The 10,400-nt window shown below is 37.2% G+C and overlaps 1 pseudogene; it reads left to right on the top strand.

The window, feature by feature from the left end:
- The first annotated feature begins 5,765 nt into the window (after positions 1-5,765).
- LOC103743179 lies at positions 5,766-7,772 on the top strand (annotated as a pseudogene).
- Positions 7,773-10,400: the final 2,628 nt, after the last annotated feature.

Raw genomic sequence — 10,400 nt, 5'->3', positions numbered from 1 at the left:
TGAAGTCACCTAATATTACTGAGTTGGTGTTAATCATTGTTTTATAGTCCTGTTTTTATGAAATTGGGAGCTCCAGAGTTTGGTGCACATGTATTCATCGACTGTTCCTTTGATTAGAATGAAGTGACCTTCTTTATCTCTTCTAATTAGTTTTAATTTGAAGTATATTTTGTCAGATATTAGAATTGCAACACATACTTGCTTCTTAGAGCCATTTGCTTGGAATATTTTTCCATTCTTTCACCCTAATATAGTATTTGTCCTTGAACGTGTGATGAGTTTTTGAAGAAAGCACAAAGATGGATTTCATTTCTTGATCCATTCCACTACCTGTGTCTTATGACAGGGGTTTTGAGGCCACTGATATTTACTATTATTGAAAGATGTCTGTTGTATACTCTCATTTTAATTTCTCTGTGTTCTTGGTCTTATTTTATGTTTCTATTATTATAGTTTTCTTTCTGGCCTATTGGGTATACTCATTACTTCTTTCAATCCTTTGTACTGCTTCAAGTATTCTTTATAGGGCTGATTTGGTGGCCATGAATTCTTTCAGTTTACTCCTGTCATGAAAAAATTTTCACTCCCCTTCGACCATGATAGATAGTTTTTCTCAACAAAAGACTCAGGGTTGGCATCCATGGTCATTTATGACTGGGAATACCTTGGTCCGGGTTCTCCTGGCTTTAATAGTTTGCATTGAAAAGTCAGCTGGTATTCTGATGGGTTTTCCTTTATATGTGACTTATTTTTTTGTAGCATCTTTCAGTATATTCAGTGTTTTTACTATGAAATGCCATGGGGAGTTTCTGTTCTGGTCCTGTCTAATTGGTGTTCTGTGTGCTTCTTGAATTTATATAGGTAAGTCTTTCCTTAATTTATGGAAGTTTTCTCCTATAATCCTGTTGAAGATCTGTTCAATGCCATTGGCCTGAGATTCTGCTCCTTCCAGTATTCTTATAATTCATAGATTTAGACTTTTCATGTTGGCCCAAATTTCCTGAGTATTCCATTTCTGTGGGGTTTTTATTTTCAAATTTTACATAGTCTTTGTGTAAGGAGTCCAGATCTTTCAACTTTATCATTCAGTATTGATATTCTGGTTTTATTGTTTGTTTTGTTTCTGTTTCATTCATTCTGCTTGTGATGTTTTCTGCTACTATTTCCAGTTGTCTTACTGAATCTTTCAATTCCATGTTCATTTCCATTTGGGTTTTCTTCACTATTTCTATCACTTTTGTGAATTCATTTTTCAAGTCATGAATTTCTTTTGATATTCCATTAAGCCATATATTTGTATATTCCTGATCTTCCATACAAGTTTATGCCTTTCCTCTTTGAGTTATTTGAGTTGTTTGTTTTCTTAAATTTTGTGATCATGTTTATGATTCTTCTTTTACATTCTGCATCCTGGGGCTCCTCAGGGTGGTTCTCAGTGAAGTGCACTTCTGTAGAACTAGTGGGTTTTTATGGGGACATATTCTCTTGGTTTTTTATATTATTTGTGTTTTTGTGCTACCATTTGGGCATGCAAGTGTTCTTTGTTGGTTTTGAGGCTGACAAGAACTTCTACTCTGCTTTTGTTTGATTTAATTTTGGTGCTGTTTATATTGTTTATTTAGCTTGGTGGCTTTTTGTTCAGGTACAGAAAATAAACTAGTGCATGTATCAGTTTCAGGATAGTAAGACTGGTCTGGGTGATTGGTGGGTCAGGGTGGTAGGTTGGTTGTTCAGGTTAGTAGGAGGGTTGGTCTGTGTCAGACAGATCAGGAGCCAGTGTAGTAGATGTTTTGGAGTTTAGCTGCTCTTGTTTAGGAAGCTACTCCTGAGATCTGAGGTGGAGAAACTGGAGGCCACCTGGGACCAAGGCTGTCAGGGGAAAGGGTGCGGGTGGGCAAGAAAAATGGAACAGAGACCTGATGGGAAGGATCTGGCTTACCAGATTCTATGATGGGCTGGTCTGTCTGGCTGATTGGGAGCCAAGGAAGATGGGGTTGGGAGCCCACGTGAGGAAGGACTTAGCAGTCTACACTATGGTGTCTAGGTAGTCTGGATTAGTAAGCTAGTCCAGAGATCTGAGGCAGAGGAATTGGAACCTGCCTGGGTCCAAGGCTGGCACGGGACAGGATGGGGTTTTTCGAGAGGAATGGAATAGAGATGTGGTGGGCAGGATCTGATTTACCAGCATCCTAGTTGGACAAGTCTGTCCAGATGATCAGGAGTCAGCGAAGATGGGCATTGGGGATGACTTGAGGAGGAATTTATCAATCTATGCTATGGTCTTTAGGTAATCTGGATTAGGAAACTAGTTCAGAGATCTGAGGTGGAGGAAGTGGAATCCACATGGGTCCAAGGCTGGTAGGGGAGTGGGTGGCAGTGGGCAAGAGGAATGAAAACTAGTCTTATAATAACCATCCTCCCATAAGAGTGATGAAATCTGAGTCACCAATCACTTCTAAAAAACCAAATCACTTTTCAAAGATTCCAATGCTCAACACTCATGTTATATATTAAATTTCCAACACATGAACTTTGGAGGTCAAACTAAAACTGTTATATTTACTTTCTGGCTAGAGATAGCAACCCTATAAATTTGGATAACTCTTGCCTCATGATTTGTTGGGGTCACCTCATGATGTAGTTCTCAGTCACTAATGAGACCTCATGCTCATTGTTCTAAACGGGGATTGATTGCCAGTAGCTTGATTAGTTTGGTTTCAGGGCAACACTGATTACTTGACTTTGCTACATGCTTCCTTACTTTAGTGTCTCTGCAGTAGATCCTTTTCTGGAATGTGTCTCTTCCTGGGCCCCACACTTCGCTGGTTTATCTTTTGATGTCTGAATGGAAAAAGAAACTTTTACAGATTTTGCTGTATATATTTTTGTATGCATAGTAGATTGAACCTGAGAGACCAAAATAAAGTGTAGCTAAGGACCCCAGTGTGAAAAATGGAGGTTATAATGTGAGCTAGAGCTGGAAATCAGTGTTTCCTACATTGAACTCATTCTGTCTTATATACCAGACACTTTAACCCTCTATATATGATATGATAGAAAACCTCAATGATCTCCAAAAGATTTTAGGTTCATTCTTCCACTGTCTTTGTGTTTATGTCTTGGTTTCTATATAGATGACTGACTAATCTCCCCAACTGTCTTCATGATTAAGCCTTAGTTTATAACACCATAGCTCATTCATTCTGATCTTTTTTTCCTTTTTTAAAAATTTTTTTAGAAAAAGAATTTCATTGTAGCTTTAACATACTCAATAACAATTTCCAGAGCAAAGATACATCTCTTTCAAAAGTGGCTATAAAATTTTTAGGTTCACAGTTGAATTAATATACTTATACAGTATTGAATTCAGTATAAACCCTGTAAGACATAAAGTTGAATGAGTTTTTAACGTTTAAAAAGGATCTCCATTTCATTTCAAAATATACTGTTTCTTTTTTACTCCAATATTTTTATTGAATTTGTGTGCATTTCATACAAAAAATCTCAATCATCTCTATACCCTCCCCCCATCTACACTGTCCCATAGCTTCCCACCAGATTACATGAATTCTGTCATATATGTTAATGCTTGTCAAGTCAAGTTTCTATCCCTATGTGTCCCTCGGTGTGAGTTAATCCACTGGAGTCTGGTCTGCCTACCTAAATCACTCATTTGAAAAAGACCAACTGTCCCTCACCCAGCAGTGATCATCTGTCAATAGTCCCTCAGCTAAAATTGAGACTTCTTTCCCTTTTCCCCAGTTTCATGCTGGTTTGTGTTTACATGGTGTTGTTCTTGCTGTCTCCATTGCTGTAAGTTCATGTGAGAAAGTTCCCAGAAGCCTGGAAAACTGTTTACCTGTAGTCATTCAATACTCTGACTTTTATAATCTTTCCACCCTCCTCTTCCACAGTGAGCACTGAGCCCAGTGTGGGTGAGGTTTAATATAAGGGTCCTATCCAGAGATACTCTACAGTCTCTTATTCTGTACATTTTGGCTAGTTGTGAATTTCTCTGTTAGTTGCCCTCTATTGCAAAAGGAATCTTCACTCATGTGAGTTGTGGAATGCTTTAGTATTCTCTCTAACCTCTGTTCTGCTATATTCCATGAGCCTTAGTTGTAGTAGTTCCATTGTAAATGAGTTAGTAGGGGATGAGCATCTCACATACAATTATTCTCTATGTTTCGCCAGTTGTGGAATTCTGTAATAGTGTCCATCTGTGCAAAAAGAAGCTTCTTTGATAAGCAATAACAGGTATACTTTTCTGTAAATATAAAGATACACATTTAGCATATAGTAAGAAATTACATTTGTTTAGGAACATAACAGATGATGAGTTTTCTCTAGGACCTATGACGTCTTCATCCATGTGTGTTTGGCTATGTTTACAGTACCACATGTAGTTCCCTCACACTGATCATGCAATCCTGAGCACAAAGAGCAATGCTAGGGGATTACAGTACTATATCTCAAAGTATATTACAGAACTATAGTCATAAAATCAGCATGGTATTGGCAGAAAACAGACAGGGAAATGTAGCAAAATAGAAAAATCCAACACGAGTGTATGCAATTATAGCCAGTTAATATTTGACAAAGATACCAAGAACACACACTTTCAGAAAGACAGCATGTTCAACAAACGATGCTGACAAAACAGGCTCTTCATATGTAGAAGAATGAAATTAGACCTTTACCTATGACCTGCACAAAAGTTAACTCCAAATGGATCATGTTGAACTCTTTATTAAATATAGGCACATCATTAATGTTCATGCCCAAATAGACTTTCAAAATATTACAATATTTATAGACTATATGTTTTCTAAGTGTGTAACTTTGACTTACTTTTTGACCAGCAATTCCATTCTTAAATCATTTCTCACTTCTCACATTTATCTGCACGCAATTAAGAAAGATTGGGTGCTTCCTTAAGGCTTTTTTCATGTATTTTGTGTCGTGTTTAATTTCACTGTTTTTAAGTTTTATTTTCCACTAAAGACAAGGATATGACTATACATTAACCCTTTGTAAACTTTACAACAAGAATAATCTTTCCTACATTGTCCAATAGCATGTTACTTATTACACACTCTGATGTCTACATAAAAGTCATTGTGTTTCTACCACACGTCTATTCATGTCCACAGAGATACTGTCTAAGAAGTGGAGATTTCTCTATAGTTTCTTTACTTTCAATGTTTGCATCACAGTTACCTTTAGAAGTACACTTCAAAACAATATAGCCTTTTCAAGAATGTAATATCTTTATCACTCAACCTCTATCTAGTAGTATACAAAACCACTTCCACATTGCCACATTAAAACACTTGTTGAAGTAGCTCTTTTCTCTCAGTGCCATTTTTTTGCCTTAGTCCATTTGGACTGTTATAACAAAATACCATATGAACTATAAACCACAGATATTTATTTGTCACAATTCTATAAGCCAATAAGTCCAAGGTCAATCCATTGGTCAATTCCTTATCATAGAAAGACCTATTTGCTTGATCATAGATGACCATCTCTTCTCACCAAGCAGTAAGAACATATTGGCACACTAGAGTCTCTTCTGTAATTGAATTAATCTCAATCATAACAATTCTGTCTTCATGATATAATTATTGTCCAAAGACTCAAAGCATTGACAAAGGTGCTAAGATGGCTGCTTGGGCTCAAGCTGATTTCAGATGCTTCAAGTGTTATGAACAGAGACTTGTTTGGATTATGTGTTTCTCAGATAGGCTAAATAAATATTTATAATGGATAAATACAAACATACTGGGCAGTTACACCATCGGAAATGGTGTTGTATGAACTACAATATGAGTGAGTCAATTTGGGCTTGCCTCAGCTTTTCCCACATTGCCTGTGGATGGTATATTGAAGAGCATGCACTGAGGCACTTCCAAGAATGCAGTCATCCCGTTGCACTAGAGGTGAATGACATGTATATTTTTTGTTATTTTTGTAGTGATTATGTTCTAAATGATAATGCAGCTGGAGACCTTAAGTTCCTACGAAGTACATTAAGTACAATCAAAAGTAAAAATTACCATTGTGCAGTTCGGAGCAGAAGGGTTTTACAGTCTCCTGACACAAATGATGATTCTTACAGTTTGAATGGTGGCACCCAATCTCTGCCTTGAAATGAAGATCAAATGTGTACTGCCCTCTAGCACAGGAGAAGAATGCTCATGGGTAAAATGTTTTGAATGTGGTTTGAACAGCTACCCATTGGAAGAAAAAGCAAGAACAATTTCAGGAAAAAAATAGCAAAAAGATAAGAAAAGACATCAAGAGTTAGAGCATAGGGTGGAAGAGGAATGGTAAAGTACACTTCCAAGGAAGATTTTAGGCTTTCAAGACCTAACTGAGTCCACCATCGAAGAAATATTTCCAGTTCAAGAACCACCACAAACTCCAGCATCGCCAACAAAAGATAAAGTGGTATTATCTACCTCAGAAGATGCAAAATTTTTAAAAGTAAGTGAGTCTTCACTTAAGAGAAGGACAATAGTAACTCCTGGTGTAACAAGATTGGAGAAATTTAGGAAATACTTGCTACATGAATTCTATTCTTCAACTACTGAGCCACTTGCTTATTTTTCGACAATGTTTTTAAAGCTTTATCTGAATCAGTGGCTGGCTGTGACTGCTAGTGATAACACAAAAACTTACAAGCATTCCCCTGTCACAGACACAGTAGTACATCAAATCAATAAAGGCCAAGAAAAAGATAAAGGCTTTGTTAGCTCCAGACATCCAAGCTTATCATCAGGTCTATGTGGTGGAGCATCAAAAAGTAGAAATATGCAGCTTATTTAGCCAACGGAGTCAAGCTGCACAATGTAGTTCTCTATGTCATGAATTATATACTTTGTTTCAAGTCATGTGATCTGGAGAGTGGGCCTTGGTCTCACCATTTGCTATTCTACACTCAGTGTAGAATCTAATTCCTGCTTTTCGTGGTTATGCCCAACAAGATGCTCAAGAATTTCTTTGTGAACTTCTGGATAAAATATAGCATGAACTAGAAACAACTGGTGCCAAGTTACCAGCTATTATTCCCACATCTCAAAGGAAATTTATTGAAAAAGCTCTGAATGCTGTAAACATTTTTCATGGACAACTTCTTACTAGGGTTGCACATTTTTGCATGTAACAACAAATCACTGGAATTCTCAGAAAGATACCAATGGAACAGAGAAGATGCTGCCTCCGAGCCATGCCTGGTTACAGAAATGTTCAGCAAATTTACCAAAAATGAAACTTTAGAAGTAAAAATCTACATATGTGACTACTGTAACTCAAAGCATAGAAAGTTTTCATCAAAAGCAGTTATACTCACAAAAGCCCCAAAACAGCTTATGATATGCCACCTACCTCGGGTTCTCAGACTATACCTTAAACTATTCAGATGGTCAGGAAGTAACAATCAAGAGAAGATTGATGTTCATGTTGTCTTTGAGGAAATCTTAAACATGGAGCCCTATTGCTGCAGGGAGTTCCTGAAATTCCTTAGACCAGAATGATTTATGTATGACTTCTTCTATAGTAATACACCACACCACGGGAAAGGATTTGGCTCAGGATACTATACTGCCTACTGCTACAATTCTGGAGGAGGGATTTGGGTACACTACAATGATTCCAAGCTAAGCATGTGCACTACAGATGAAGTATGCAAGACCCAAGCTTATATCTTATTTTACACTCAGAACTTACTGAGAATGGACATTCTAAACTCTTGCCTCCTGAGCTCCTAAATAGCCAACATCCCAGTGGAGAAATGATACCTCATCTAATGAAATCCTTAGCTGATCCAGACAGTTGGGCTTTCTTCCTGTTATTTGCATATATACTTTTTAAATGGGGTGATTTACAATGTTGAGGTTCATTGTTTTTAATTTTTTAAATTATGAACAGTGAATGCTACATTTATACATTTCATATTTAATGAGAAGCTTGTTTACAGAGATGAAGTATAAATATTATAAACTGTAGGTAACTAAACGTTTTTCAATTATTTGAATATATATATATATTAGTGATTACCTTAGACTATCGTTACCGCTTATATTTTGATGTCTTAATTGCCTCAGATCATGAATTTGTGCAATCTAGGAAAGGAATTCAAGTGACATTATTTTATATACATTATTTATCTTTTGTAGTTTTTTTTCTATGTAGAGTCTAACTACATGGAAAAGCTGCTTTCTTCACAAATAATTTTACTCAAAAAATCCATTTGTATAGTGAGGTCAATTCTGTGCCCTTGAAGGTAAACATACTCCCAGCACTCATGAGGCAGACGCCAGCAGATCTGTGTGAGATCGAGGCCAGCCTGATCTACATAGCATGTTTCAGGTGAGCTGGAGTTACCGAAGCTATATTAATATATTAATAGTAATTGTTCTTTATTGGGCACACACTCTAAATGAAAATGGCAGATTTACAAACGATGTAGTTAATGAACTTTGGCACTGTGGGCATGAAAAAAATGGCTTAGACTTATGATTTTGTCATCAGCAAAACAGTTCTAATAAAGCAGTCATAAAAATTTGAATTTAGTAAATCAGAATATTATGATATACAAATGCAGTTTATCTTAGGAGTAAGTTGATTTTATGTTTAATGTTAGACCTCTTGAAAGCTTCAGGGTTTTAGTTCAAAGGAAAATTTTAAAAACAGAGGACAGAAAAAGCAATTCTTCAAAACTGGCATGTGGGTTATACACGTAGCATCTCAATTTTCTAAACAACCGAAGCCTAAAAGTTTTGATCTTGGTAGGATTATGTGACTACTGGGGACCTCTTGGGTAAGCATGGTGGGGGGATCTTTCCAAAAAACACAAAAAGTGACCTAAACCTTGCATTTTAGTAAAATTAAGCAAGAGAGATTGCATTTGCTCTAGTTTAATAATCTCACTAGTTGTGAGCCCTTGGAAGCCCTGCTGCTGCTGCTGTTGATTTAACTTACTTAGAAAGGGAAGGCTCCACTAACCTATAAGATCTGAAGCTCCTTGCTAACCAGTGGAAGATCATATGTCTGTTTTTTCTATGGTAGATTTATTTGCAGCTTAAGTATAAGCTAGAAATATATTTATTAGCACAGTTTTTAAGTTTCAGAAAGCAACATGGCAACATGACTTGTGCCAAAAATACAGGTGGAATATTAAATGGCTAGGTTAAAAAATGTTCATTTACCGAACACCCATGCAAATTGTTACTTCAACTATTAAAACATACCTCATTAAAGATTTATGGTTTAAAAAAAAGCATTGGGAAACACACATCCATATAATAGCAGAAAGTGGGTGATGTAACCAACCCTGATCTAAACACGATTCAGTTTCTAGCAGATTTGCAAGAAAATCTGAGTGGTTTGCTATGCTTTGTCTGAACTTGTATCTTCAGAACAGGGTTGGGATTGGAATCAATTTTAAAGGAAGGGCCCCTCCAAGGAGAAATCTAACAACACATGCACACACACACACACACACACACACACACACACACAGACATGCTGGTTTTCTTTTTCTTTTTTTATTTTTGAAATATTTATTATTTTTGTGTATGTATATGAGTGTATTACCTTCATGTATGTGAGTGCACTCATGTCATGCAATGCTGCAGAGGTCAGAAGAGGGCTTCGGATTCCCCGGGAACTGGAGTTAAGGACGGTTCGTAGCCGCCATATGGGTGCTGGGAATCAAACCTGGGTCCTCTGCAAGAGCAGTCAGAGCTCTTAACCACTGAACCATCTCTCCAGCCCTGACATGATGGTTTTCAAAATTTTCCCCATCATCTATGACTACAGAGAAGGTGGTGAGTATTCAGGAAATTATGAACCTGGGGGATGCACACATACACCATGTTGTTGCAGGAGTAATCACCAGGCCTGGGAATAGCCATCTTTGTGTGCACAGGCCTGAACAGGCACAAACATTATATGACAGTGGGTATGCAAACCAGATCTGGGGAGATCCATCATTGGATACACAAGCCTAGGAAGACATAGGAATCACAGTACAGTGAGCAAGCTAACCAGACCAGGAGAGAGATAAGTCAATTAGGTGGGGGATTTTTTGTTGTTGTTTTTTGTTTGTTTGTTTGTGTGTTTGTTTTTTGCTGTGATAAAATACCATGACCACAAGCAGCTTAAAGAAAAGGGAATTTTTTTTGGCTTATGGTTCTAGAAGTAGAGTCCATAATTTGAGGGAAAGCATGGCATGTGGCAGGAGCAGAAGGCTGTTGGATCAAATTTCCTCCCCACAGAAGAAAAATAAAAAGTCAACAGGGAGGGGGACTATGCTATAAGCCCTCAAAGCCTACAAGGAGTGATGCCCTTCCTCCAGCAAGGCTTCACTTCCTAAAGGCTCCATTACCTCCTCA

Source organism: Nannospalax galili, unplaced genomic scaffold, assembly GCF_000622305.1.
Source record: "Nannospalax galili isolate Female #2095 unplaced genomic scaffold, S.galili_v1.0 scaffold280, whole genome shotgun sequence".
Lineage (NCBI taxonomy): Eukaryota > Metazoa > Chordata > Mammalia > Rodentia > Spalacidae > Nannospalax > Nannospalax galili.
The sequence above is the reverse complement of the archived record's forward strand: the minus strand, read 5'-3'. Positions and strand labels throughout refer to the sequence as shown.